Source organism: Macrobrachium nipponense, chromosome 10, assembly GCF_015104395.2.
Source record: "Macrobrachium nipponense isolate FS-2020 chromosome 10, ASM1510439v2, whole genome shotgun sequence".
Taxonomy (NCBI): Eukaryota; Metazoa; Arthropoda; class Malacostraca; order Decapoda; family Palaemonidae; genus Macrobrachium; species Macrobrachium nipponense.
This window is the reverse complement of record NC_087204.1, coordinates 100,053,440-100,068,027: the sequence shown is the minus strand read 5'-3', so window position 1 is coordinate 100,068,027 and position 14,588 is coordinate 100,053,440.

Below are 14,588 nucleotides of genomic sequence, written 5' to 3'. Positions count from 1 at the left end.
CCGCATCCCAGAAATATATATTATATTATATTATTCTATATAATATATATATATATATTTAAACTTTAAAATACTTTGGTTTACAAAGCATAGGTACTTATCTTTAAACCAAAACAGAGGGTTTTAATGGGGCCCCCTTTTATTTTTTACTTGAGACGTATCCGTGTTTTAAATAGAGGGGAATTTTATTTACATATATTATAGTATATTAATAATATATATAAGATTATATATATATATATATATATATATATATATAAAACCAAAGAGCGCTAGGCTTGTGTGTTGATGATGGAGAGAGAGAGAAAGAGAGAGAGAGTAATCGTGAACAAGTTTTCGAACATTACATTACTAATTATTAACTCTCTATTTGTACAGTAAAGTTCCAGAAGTGAAGACGGAACAAATCTCTAGGAATTTGATAGTAATACTTCCATAGAAAACTCCATGGGGGTTGCCAGTTAGTTATATTTTTATTCCATCCCAATTATTGTCATCTTATTTTATCTGATAAAAAAGAAACGATCAGTGATTTAACTGTATAAGAAGGCACAAAGTATTTCCCCAGTTGAATGAATCACAATCGTTAGTTCATCAAATTGTCTTATTTAATAGAAAAAAAAAGAATTTCCCCAAAGAAACATCTGCGGCTTCCACCAAAGTTGTGATATGAAGTTGTTTATCCATTTAGTGGCAGGGGCACAGGAACCGTGGTGCATAAGCCATTGGCCTAATATTTGTAAATAAATTAACTTTCCTACTTTTAGAGCGTTATACACCCCCCCCCTGAAAGTTCTTTTATTGATTTCTGTTTTGATAAAGGCACCCAGGAGAAGGAAGTAGCAATCTGAGTTAAAATGACAAATATAAATAAGAACAAGGTTGGTGTAAAAAAAAAAAAAAAACAAAAAAAAAAAAAACGAAACTCCAAGTTAATGGTGAGCCTGTTTAGCGATTTGGTTACATGGTTAAGCCTATTTTCAAAGAATCAAAGGAAATATATTTTCCTGCTTGTTAGTTTAATAATTTTCATGGAATCTCCGATTGTGCAAATTCTTTTTGGGCATGCGGAATTGCGGTTCAGGGTTCGCACCAAAACAAGTATTTTTCGTAGGATTTCTTCCACTTTTTTTTTTTTTTTTTGGCCAGTGCATCAAGTGAGTACTATTCTTGGTCCATAACGATCCGGACGATTTGATATGCTTGGCGAGCATTATTTTAATTCGAGTATCCCCTGTTTGATGCCTCTCTCTCTCTCTCTCTTTCTCAGGAAGTTTTTATCTATCAGGAATAACCAGAGGTCTGTTTTTAAGAATCGAGCACTAGGCTATTGGTCATGCTCGGGTGCTTCTTTTTATATATATATATATATATATATATATATATATATATATATATATATATATATATATATATATATACATATATATATATATATATGAATATATATATATATATATATATATATATATATATATATATATATATATCCCCAAAAAAACTCATAAATTTCTGTTATGAATGATGACTTGACTGGATCGAACTGATTACTGGTGTCAGTGGAAATATGAATTTGGGTGATATCACTCCCTTATGATACGCCCCCACCCACTTACGCAAATTCAGTCTTAAAATTAAATTTCACGGTTGGGATTATGATTCGAAGATTTGAGGTAATAGGTTGAAGTGAAAAAGGTGGAGTTAGTATTGTGGGTAGAGGTAGAGGTAGAGGGGGGAAGGGGTTTGTTGGGGTCTGTCGTCTCCCTACTTAAACCAGATGGTGATTTCACGGGTGTTGCTGGTTGACTGCGACCGACTTTCTTATTTTTTTTTTTATATAGCGAGTCTGTTTCCCAGGTGCAAGGACAGGTCCTGAAGGTTCTATCTTTGCCTAAATAACAGACAGTGGCCCCTGCATTGTAAGCCTTACAATGCCCTGGAACTAGGCCTAGTCACCTGAAGGTAGCAGCAGAGGTTAGAGCTTCTCGAAGATGTGTTTTATGCTCGTCCTAGAAGCAAGAACCAGAACTACCAACCACCCCTAACTTCTAATTGAATCTAGGTGCATTCATGGTTGATTATGTTTAATGTCGCGGAGATTTTCCCTTCACATTCTATTGATACTTTGCATGTTTTATGCATCTTCGCTAAAATAATTGATAATACACTATAATATTAAATATTTGTTTCCACATTGCTCGAAATATACATTGGTAATGTTGGTAATCCTGTGTTGACGAGAATTTCAAATTGTTTCGTTTCTATAGTTTGAAAGTAATTGCTATACTTTTAAAATAATTACTATTACCGTAATTTTTTCTTATGGTTGTTATAAATATCATAGATTTGATATTGTGCATCATATGTTAGCTTTATTTGCTTGATAGAGCTTTCACTGTAGAAAAAAATATATTTTTCAGCTACTAGTTGTAGTTGCCAGTTAGTGAATTTCGAACGATATTCTCTGAAATTTGTCGCTTCAGTTTTGGAACTTACTGTACAAAGCTTATATATCCCATTGGTAATCTAAGAGGAGAGTCGATACGGAATACGACACGTTTCTTCTAGCCTTGCGGACGCTACGTACTGCGCCCTGGCTGTCTCTTGACCCTATCCTTTTGGATAGATTCGAACCCGGGCTGGACGACGGCAAAACCCTTAGGCTTACAGTGTTTACTTATAGTGATTTTTTTTATACAGGTAGGAAAGTGTAGTAGTAGTAGTAGTTAGTATAGTCCAGTGTCCACCTTAGGTCCAGTATCATCCATCCTTGGCATGCGGCTCAGCATTCCAACATCAAACGCGGGAATTGGGAATATCATCCACCGCGATATTTGCCATCCATCGCGGGAAAAACTCTCTCTCTCTCTCTCTCTCTCTCATCTCTCTCTCTCTCTCTCTCTCTTCGTTCCGTTCTCCCGTTTTTCTATTCTCTTTTACATTTTATATTTTTATTTTTATATGTTATTTTCCTTATTTTTCATTTTTTTTATCTTTTCATTTTCTTTTCTTAATCGTCTATTTTCCTTTCCACCCACTCTCTCTCTCTCTCTCTCTCTCTCTCTCAGATTTCTTTCCTTCCCTCTTTTGTTATTATTCTTTTTTTTTTCCTTTTCCTTCCTGTCTCGGTTTTGCCTTTGCATTCCTTATTTTATTTTTTTTAATACACGTTTTTTATCTTGTTCTCAAAATCTTTCGCTTTGTTTAGCTGTGATAAACAGAATAATCACATATAAGCTACAGGATTGAGTACTTAACTGTTAAAAACTCTCAGATGTCAATGATAACTTCAAGAAAATGTTAAATTAATGTGAGATGTTAAATTGAGAAAGGCAAGATATACAAAGTTTTAAAAAGCTTAGCCAGAGTTTAATCTTAGCTTGGGAAAATGTTAAATTAACGTTAAATTTGTCAGGTTTCCGTCGTCACAATTACTAAGGTCAGTGAGCTGGTAAATTGAGAAGCATAACATTTAAGAAAAAAAAACTAGCCGAAAAATGTAAGTCACAGGACCCAACCCAACCCCCCCCCCTCCCCCATCCCCTCTCACACCCTATCTTCAGTATTTCACAAATTTAAGAGTCCGTTTCTTGGACATCTTTGGGTGGGCCATAACGTCGTCGAAAATTGGGATCAAAAGACACCGCCACGGGATATCCCTGACTTTTGATTAAAAAAAAAAAAAGGAAAAAATTTGGGTTTGTCTGGGCAGGTTAGAGACACAAGATTGCCTGACGTATTATCCTCATTGTCACCAACAGGTCAAAATAGTCAGATGGTTATTTTAAGTGTTTTTTATTATTATTATTTTATTTTCCTTTCAGGTATTAGTTTTGTTTATATTGATTTTTATTTTCATATCTAATACGATTAGTTTTTCTATTTTATTTATTTATTTATTTATTATTATTATTATTATTATTATTATTATTATTATTATTATTATTATTTATTTTATTTTATTTTATTTATTTATTTATTTATTTTTTTTTTTTTTTTGCTCTATCACAGTCCTCCAATTCGACTGGGTGGTATTTATAGTGTGGGGTTCCGGGTTGCATCCTGCCTCCTTAGGAGTCCATCACTTTTCTTACTATGTGTGCCGTTTCTAGGATCACACTATTCTGCATGAGTCCTGGAGCTACTTCAGCCTCTATGTTTTTCTAGATTCCTTTGCAGGGATCTTGGGATCGTGCCTAGTGCTCCTATGATTATGGGTACGATTTCCACTGGCATATCCCATATCCTTCTTATTTCTATTTTCAGATCTTGATACTTATCCAATTTTTTCCCTCTCTTTCTCTTCAAACTCTGGTTGTCCCATGGTATTGCGACATCAATGAGTGATACTTTCTTCTTGACTTTGTCAATCAACGTCACGTCTGGTCTATTTGCACGTATCCACCCTATCCGTTCTGATACCATAGTCCCAGAGGATCTTTGCCTGATCGTTTTCTATCACTCCCTCAGGTTGGTGCTCGTACCACTTATTACTGCAAGGTATCTGATGTTTCTTGCACAGGTTCCAGTGGAGGGCTTTTGCCACTGAATCCTGCCTCTTTTTGTACTGGTTCTGTGCAAGTGCCGGGCATTCGCTTACTATGTGGTTTATGTTTCATTTTTCGTATTGCACTTCCTACATTTGGGAGAGATGTTATTTCCGTCCATCGTTCTTTGAACATATCTGGTTCTTAAGGCCTGATCTTGTGCCGCTGTTATCATTCCTTCAGTTTCCTTCTTTAGCTCTCCCCTCTGTAGCCATTGCCAACTGTCATCGCTGGCTAGTTCTTTAGTCTGTCTCATGTATTGTTCGTGCATTGGTTTGTTGTGCCAGTCCTCTGTTCTGTCTGTCATTCTCATGTCTCTGTATATTTCTGGGTCTTCGTCTACTTTTATTAGTCCTTCTTCCCATGCACTCTTTAGCCACTCGTCTTCACTGGTTTTCAGATATTGCCCCAGTGCTCTGTTTCCGATGTTATTATTAAAAGTAATGGCTACTTCAGCAGTGTTAGGCTTGTAGAGATTCTTCTCTATTTTTCGAATAGCGTCTTTTTCCGTGCTCTACTTAAACAGGCTATATTATTATTATTATTATTATTATTATTATTATTATTATTATTATTATTATTATTATGGGAGTACATCTAGTACAGTACTCTTGTACATTCCTGAATAGTACTCTAATACAGTACATAGAATAACGGTCAGACCGGGGTCAAATATTATATCGTGTACTAAACAGTTCAAACGTATTATGATGAGGTCATAATGAGGCCAAGATTAAACAGAGGTCAAAAAAGGGTAAGGCATCGACATGAGGAGAACAGAAGCAGAGGTCAAAAGGTCAAACACAGGTCAGACTTTCGGAATGCGAGAATAAGAAAAATGAAAAGGGTAATATTTCGTTACAGAAAAATTTTTAATTAAAAAGTTCAGCTGTGAATAAAAATAATTAATTGAAGTAATTATTCGTGGATTACTTATCTCCTGTTATTCGTAAACTTTGAAGTGATTCTCGTCGGTAATTATAAAATTGCCTTTTGATAAAATTAAATAAAATTGAATGAAATGAAATTCCTTTGCATAAGAAGTTTGTAATCCCCTTTGTTTTTCGCCTCGAGTGTAACAGGGCCTACGTAATCTTCTCCCTATCTCCTCCCCACCCCCGCCCCCCACCCTTCATCCACGTCTAGAAGAACATGCCGCTTGCTTTAATGCGAACGGGATTTGGCCGGAAGGGAATTATTTCGGCAGGGATTTTCTCCCCCCCGCACGCTTGCAAAAATCCCCCTAAAAGGCTCGGGAAGGATGCGTTCTTATCCGTAATCTCCTCCCAGGTCATGGGGACATTTCCCCCAAAATCCTTACACGGCAAGGAATGTCATGGTTTAGTTTTCCCTTACTTTTATTTATTTTTTGTCTGAAAAGAAAACTATTATGCCTGCTTTGGCGACCCGTCCGCACGATTGTGGCTAACATTAATCTTGGATAAAATGAAAACTTCTTAGTCTAGAGAGCTACAAATTGGTATGTTGATCATCCACCCTCCAATCATCAAACGTACCAGATTGCAGCCCTCTAGCCTCAGCAATTTTCATCGTATTTCATGGTTAATTCTAGCCATAATTGTGCGTCTGGCAACGATATAGGGCATGCCATCAATGGGCCGTGGTTAAAGTTTACGGGCCGCGGTTTATACCGAGACCACCGAAAGATACATCTGTGGAAATGAAAAAAACCATCCAGGTCAAAATGAGGTCCAAGGTCAAAGAAGGAATAAAAACGAGCTAATGACAGTTTGAAATCACAACTATCTTTCTGTCGAAAAACGACTGAATAATCTCTCTCTCTCTCTCTCTCTCTCTCTCTCTCTCTCTCTCCTGAAAAACATTCCCTGTCTTTGGCGACCGTTTCCAATCGGTTCGTCCTAAACCATTTTTATTTTTTTTCCCTCCCGAACGACCCGCAGCAAAAGACGACGGGATTTACAAATTCGGGGACCAGTAATTGGTCGTTTTTTCGGACACGGTGGGATGCTCGGATTGACACAAGGAGGTTTTTAAGTGCGGGAGAGAGAGAGTATATATATATATATATATATATATATATATATATATATATATATATATATATATATATATATATATATATATATATATATATAAATTTGTGTGTGTGTGTACGTATGGAAATTCAGTTAGCGGTACACATAATATAGGCTTCGATATTCCGAGACGTCAGCCTCTCTCTCTCTCTCTCTCTCTCTTTCTTCTCTCTCTCGGAGTTTGAGGTGCTGTTATTTTATAGGGCTAGATGTTTACAAGATCTCTCTCTCTCTCTCTCTCTCTCTCTCTCTCTCTCTCTCTCTCTCTCAGAATAGGATATCCCAGCGTGTTTGCCTGTGGGCTTCCCTTGGGCACGTATCACGAAAATGGATGATATCACTAGGCCTATCGCACCCCCTTCCCCCTACCCCCATCCCCCCGCCTCCGGGAATATCTGCAATAGTCATCAAAATATCGACAGCCTCTGACGGCCATTATAGCGCTGTACTGGAAACTGGTCAGGCAGAATTGCTCAGTGAACGCTATTCTTTACGCATTCGTGTGTGTATATGTGTGTATATGCGTGTGTTGAATGCATACAGTTGTGTGTATAAATATATGTAGTATATATATGTATGTATGTATGCATACATATTTTGTATTTTGTATCAGATTTTAAATCCTTTAATTAAATTAATATATATAGGTATATATATATATATATATATATATATATATATATATATATATATATATATATATATAATCTTAAATGAAGAAAAGAAATAAAGTTGCTGACTCGCACTGGGATCGAACTCAGGTCTTTCAAAGAGAGCCCACGGGGTGGGGGGTGGGGGGGGTGGGGCACGCTTTGTGGGTCAAACTGTAGCGCCCACGTCTCTCATTTAAGAGACCTAAGTTTATATTCTCGCAACCAGGTGTGTGATAGAAAAATTTATGTATATGTTAGTATATATGTATACTATATACATACATACATACGCACACACACACACGAATATCAGGTACTATACCCCGAAAGCTGACCTACCCTATCAGAGACTAAGGTCCAGTGACTCCTTATCATCAGCTCCGTAAACGACCCGCTCCAGAAAAACTGCTCACCTCGGCGGATCGGGATGCTCCACCCCCTCCCTCCCCAACCCCCCTCCCCCAACTCCCCCCCCCCCCCTACCCCCTCCCCCAACCCCCTTCCCCGGGAGGTGAAATATGATAGCAATTCGTTCGCCAGTTCTTTAGCTATTTGTCAGCCCGGTAATCTAATGTAAGTCGTATTTTTATGGTTTAATCTGGAGTATATATGGGATTCTTTTTTTTCTTTTTTCTATGGAACGAGTAGCTATTTATTACTTGTATAGTTTTTTTTTTTTTTCAATCTGTCTGTCTGTGTTATTTAATAGGTGAATGCAATTTTATATATATATATTGATTTAGAAGATAATATGCATATATATATATATATATATATATATATATATATATATATATATATATATATATATATATATATATATATATATATATAACACTAAGAAGAGAGAGAGAGAGAGAGAGATGATGTTTTTTTTGGGAAGAAACCCCCCCCCCTCCTCCCCCTCCCCACCCCATGTTGTGAGTCATTTTCTATCCTATTAGAGGCGGTTAATGGGTTTTTCGTTTGAAGTCTTTTTCGCCCAAAATATTGACAAGGAGGAAGACTGTTTGGGATTTCTGACGTCAAAGACCCTTCTTTTTTTTTTTTTTTTTTTTTTTTTTAAGCCACTCGACTCCTTTTCGAAATTTCTACCGGAAACCTTATTACGTGACTAATTCCCCGGGGGTAATTAGAAGCCTCTCTCTCTCTCTCTCTCTCTCTCTCTCTCTCTCTCTCCTCTCTCTCTCTCTCTCTCTCGTGGGTCTTTGAGGCAGAGTATTTTCGAAAATATTTTTCTTCTCACTTTTCTAAAATAATCCATAAAAACTTTTCTCTCTTGAACAGAATCATTTCTTTTTTTATCATTTGTTATACAAAGTTGGTCATTTTTTTGTTATAATTATCTTAGCAGAAGTGTCTCATTAAAACCAATTTTAACCAAACTATCAGATGCTAAAGAAAAGCTTCCTAATGTTTGGTAAAAAAAAAAAAAACAAAAAAAAAAAAAAAATCGAAAAAAGCAATATTTTTGTTTTCAAAAAAAAATCATTTGTTATTTCGAGCATGAGCCCGTGCTGGCACTTGAGACAGTTTAATTTAATATGATAGTAAAACATGCACAAAGAAAAACACACACACGCACGCACTACACACAAATTGGATATATTGAAGTTTAATTCAGACAAATATCCAGTCTAGAATTTAGCCAGATATTCAGTCAAGGATTAAGACAATTAAGCCTTCGAAGTCTTTCTCTTCTTCTTCTTCTTCTTCTTCTTCTTGGGAACCACACAAAGAGGGGCCTTGTTGAAACGCCGAAAGTTTCGCGCGCCCCCCCCCCTCCCCCCTTCCCCCCTCTTAACGCATCTTAATAGGAACTCCAGAGTCACCCAAACGTGACAAATAAGCCAAAATTATAAACTGGAAGTGGTCTTTCTTTTTTTTTGAGTGTTTTTTTTTTCCTTGTGTGTTGTTTTTTGTGTATTTTTTTCTGGTGTAATGAATTTCACTTCGAAATACACTTTTATGTATTTTGTGGTATTTCTAAGTGTCTCAAGACTTTATACACAGGAACGGGTGTCTTTTTTGTGTTTACCCTCTCTCTCTCTCTCTCTCTCTCTCTCTCTCATCTCTCTCTCTCTCTCTCTCATCCTTACTGTCACTTCTTTGTCTTCAATCCCATGTATAAATCTCTCTCTCTCTCTCTCTCTCTCTCTCTCTCTCTCTCTCTCTCTCTCTCTCTCCATCCTTAGTGTTATCCACTTTCTCTTACTTTCTCTTTCTGGCTTATAATCTCTCTCTCTCTCTCTCTCTCTACTCTCTCTCTCTCTCTCTCTCTCTCTCTCTCTTTTTAGTGTCATTTTTTCTTCATCCCATTTATAATCTCTTCTCTCTTCATCCTTAGTGTTACTCTCTGTTACCCTCTCTTTCTCCGGCTTATAATCTCTCTCTCTCTCTCTCTCTCTCTCTCTCTCTCTCTCTCTCTCTTCATCTGTTTTGTAACTGAGGGACAACAGCTTGATTATGCCTCAGAAGGCAAATGAAGTTTTAATGAACGCGCTGACTAAGTTATTATTGTATGTTCCGGCCGTTTCACTAATCAAAAGTTTATATTCATTGCTGAATAATATTTATTTTTTATTCTCTTTAGATATGACTTAAAATAATTTTCCCCGTGAGCGAGAATTCTACAAAAAAGATAAATTCAGAGAAGGATGAATTTGTATTATTATTATTATTATTATTATTATTATTATTATTATTATTATTATTATTCTAAAGATGAATCCTATTCTTATAGAACAAGCCCACTAAAGGTGCCAATCACCTATTATTATTATTATTATTATTATTATTATTATTATTATTATTATATTATTATTATTATTCTTCTAAAGATGAACCCTATTCTTATAGAACAATCCCACTAAAGGGGCCAAGGGGCCAACCTCTACCTTATTATTATATTATTATTATTATTATTATTATTATTATTATTATTATTATTATTATTATTATTATTATTATTATTATTATTAAAATGTGGTTTAATAAATTGATAAGTAAACAGTTATAACTATGGATAAGTGAGTATACAAGTGGATTCCTTTAGCGTGGCAGCTAGAATTTCATCTTCACTTTGACGCTATAGATGAAGTTTGAAAGGTATATTTTATAATTTCCGTAATTTTAATATTTGTTAAAACCAAAAAAAATACAATATTTGGGATAAACTTGGGAAATATCAGCTTTGTCCAACTATCTTTCTTTATCGTCATATAGCAGAATCATTCCACGATCATTATTCTCCCGTATGGATGAAGTGCCGTACGCGGTGCACCTCATGCGGTACACTGTAGGCATGACTTAAGGTTCCTTCTAGCATCCCATCCTTGGGCCCCTAGCTGCAATCCTTTTCGTTCCTTTTACTGTACCTCCGTCGTAGTAGTCTGCTTCCATTTTTAATTCTATGAATATTTATATTCTCCCCAGCCTCCCTTCCAACGCTGAATGACCTCCCTCGTAGGTCCCCAGTGCTTGGCTGGTCTCAGTCCTAAACTGTATGGTTATTTAATTCGATGCTACAATCATTCATCAACCTTAAAATGAGCGGCAAACAGACCGACATCAATCGTTGATATTATTAACATCGCGACCGATACGAACTCCTCCTTTTGAGAAGCGTCTATGATATTATTGATCCTGAGGAACCATTTTTTATTATTATTATTATCATTTGTTTTTTTAATTCTAATTCAGCCGCTGAATCGACGCTTGAAAGCGCCGCTCGACATCAAATGAATCCGTTGGCTAATGAAGAGGACAATTGCGCAGCGCCGAGAGCCCCCCCGCCGCCCCCCAGCGAAATGAACAGCCAGCTTGAGCAGGGGCGTCAATTGGCCAATTGAAAGAGGGGGGGGGGTAGGAATGGAGGGTAGGGGGAGGGAAGGAAGGAATTGGAGGAGGGAAAGATCCAGTTTGATTATATTAGGAGAAGAAGAAGAAGAAGAAGAAAGAAGAAGAAGAAGAAGAAGAAGAAGAATACTGGAGTGGCCCTGTTTTACCATGTTCTCGATGAAACAAGAGAGGTCGTGACCTGATATATATATATATATATATATATATATATATATATATATATATATATATATATATATATATATATATATATATATATACATATATATATATATATATATATATATATATAATATATATATATTGTGACGCATATTGTTAAATTTGTACATATATTGCTGAACCATTTAATTATTGTCTTGTTTAGTTAACTGTATAACTACATATAAATACGGAATCACTTGTTATATTCTGCATTGCTTGTCTCCTTCGAATCTTTTCCCTGGCTTTAAGTTAGTCTCACTCTGGTCTCTTGCTGGTAGGAGGGTCGAAGGAGCTGCCTATTTATTTTGAGTATTTTCTGTATATTTTTCAATATTTTGAATGAGGTTTATTTTCTTTATTTATGGGTGTGATTTATAGCATTGTTCTGCTAAGGGAGGAATGTTTATTTTTTCTTACCTTTTTGTGTTAATATAATAATTATTTTCGTTACTAAATTTTCATTTATCCTTTCTAATATTGGTGTTACAAGCTTACAGACCCATCCGTGTCTTATTCTTAATATTCAGTGATGAACCTAATTAAATATGTAACATAATTTGGGGGCTGTCCGGGATACATTCTTCCTTTTATGAGCAATTTGTCAGTGTTGTGTGTTCTCATTCAGAATATTGTACGTTGTGAGCCATCTGAATACCTGTTATTTCGATATTGTATTTTATGAAGTGTTGCGCGCCCGCTTTTGAAATATAGTGCGGTTTATGTTATAGTGCAGTGCCTGTTGACTCTTTTATTCCCAGTATTGTTCGCTTGTTTCTCCTCCTCTCCCCACCGAGACTCGCCCCGAGAGCGAAAAGTATAAACCTTTTTCTTCTTTGCCTTACGACACGAAATGCTTAAGCTGTCAATTTTAGTCGCTTAGAGTAATAACTATTTGTTTGGACCAGGCAAGGTTATTCCTTCTCCACTCTATTTGACTAGAATCGGGAAATTTCCCCGTATACACCCTTAGCCTTTTAAAACCGTATTGTTATTTTTTTTTATTCATTTGAAATACTGTGAACTTTTAAGAAGTGAACAAATTGATTATACACTTAATTGTGAGTTACCTTGCGTTTATTTGTGAAACAGGAATTCAGATAGTTTACGTAATGGAAGTTTTCATTGTTTCAATTTCACAATGGCTAGTTTTGATGTGGATAAATTTGCTTGGTAATCCTTCTGCTGAACTCTCCACAATTCAATATGCAAAGACAAGAAGGATCTTTTGGAGTTAGGTTTACGTTTGCACTACCAGTTAGAAGTAACAAAATGAAGAAGTCTGGAATTCGAAATTTAATTTCTTGAACATTACTTAAAGGCTAAAGAGGTAGGAGCTGAAGCTAGATTCTGGTTAGTTGAAGACAAGGATACTTTGACTAACGAACAAAGACTCGAGTTTGAGCGAATTGCGGTAGAGCGCGAGAAGAAGAGAAAAACTTAGAAAGAATAAAACTAGAGTTTGAAATTGAAAAAGAAAGGATTAGATTAGAAGCAGAAAGAGAGGATTAGATTAGAAGCAGAAAGAGAGAAAGAGAGACTTGCATTTCAGGCTGAATTAGCTGTAAAAGTAGAAAGGGAGACTATTGAATTGCAACTGAAAGCAGACAGGGAAAAATCTGAACTTTCCCGGCTCGATAAACGGCAAGAAATTGATTTGCTAGAATCTCAAAAGAAGTTTTGACTTGTCCAAGAATATAAAATTAGTAACCAGACTTCACTGATTATGATCCTGAAGACTATTTTAAGGCTTTTGAAGAAACTGCTTCTCATTTGAATTGGCCGAAAGAACAATGGATTTGGCTACTTAGGCCTAAACTTTCCGGTAAAGCGGCTCAAGTTTGCCGACATATCAAGAGACAAATGATTATGAAGTTATAAAAAAGGTCGTGCATAGGTGCTTTTTCAATTTCTGTGGAGGGTTATCGACAAGTTTTTTCGCAATAAAGTTAAACTAGTACTCAGACATACCTAGAGTTTGCTTCAGAAAAATTGAAGTGATTTTAGGAAAGTGGTTAAAAGCTTCAGCTATAACTACCTTTGAACAGTTAGAAAATCTAATAGTGTTTGAGGAATTTGTTAGAAAGCTTCCTTCACATATAATGTTGTACCTTTGTGACAGACAAGAAAATGACTTGTTAAAGGCAGCTTCTTTAGCAGACACCTACTTCCTTGTACATAAAACTAGCAAGAGATGATCATATTGTTAAACAAGTTCCAGGCAATACTCTGGGTGTTAGCACTGAGGAATCTATGGGAGTCACTGCTTTGCAAATATTGTAAGAAACCAGGTCATTCTATTAAAAAACTGTAAAGCACCAAATTGTAAGGTTTCGGAGTTTAAATAGGAATTTTAAGGATAGGAGTTTTAAAAGTAATCCACTGCATAGGGATAAACCGTCTTTGCATGTGGTAACACATGAAGCTGGGATTTGTTTGAAAGTTTTAAAAAATAGATGGTATTGGATCTTTAACATCCGATGGTGCTGAGCAGAAGATAAAGATGTTACGTGACACAGGGCATCACAAAGTTTGATTTTAAGGAAAGCAATCCCAGATATCAATAAGGCTTTAAATGGTGACTTTGTACTCTTGAGGGATTTAACTCTAACTTCTCGGTGCCACCCCCCTGCAGACATTTTTATTTTTTTTGATTGTCCTTTGAAAAAAGGTAGATTGTCGGTAGGTGTGGTAGATAACGATTTTCCTGTGGAAGGAGTATCCTTCTTGTTGGCAATGATCTGGCAGGTAATTTAGTTGTTCCAAATTTGGTGGTAACTGATCATCCTAGTGAGGGAAATGATTTTAGTAATGATGTAGCTTGTGTAATTACTCGATCACAGAAATCAAAAGACCTAGAATGCTCTGAAGTAGTAGAAATGCAGTGGAAAATATTATGAGCAAAGCTGAGCTTATCAAAGCTCAAAAACAGGATGATACCCTAAGTAATTTTCACAATCAGGCAGTCTCTAAAAGTGAAATTGATAAATCACCTAGTTTTTATTATGAATCTGGTGTGCTCATGAGATTTTATTGCCCTGCTAAAGTATCTAAGCTTGACACTTGGGGTGAAAAGCACCAGATCGTTTGACCATCCTCTGTAAGAAAACTTGTTTTGGAGGTTTGCTCATGATGGGAATGGTGGACACTTAGGGATTCACAAGACTTATCACAAGATTCTTAACCATTTCTATGCCTAACATGAAAAAGGATATAGCAGACTTTGATCCGTACCTTGCCCACATTTTGTCAGATTTCAGGAAAGCCTA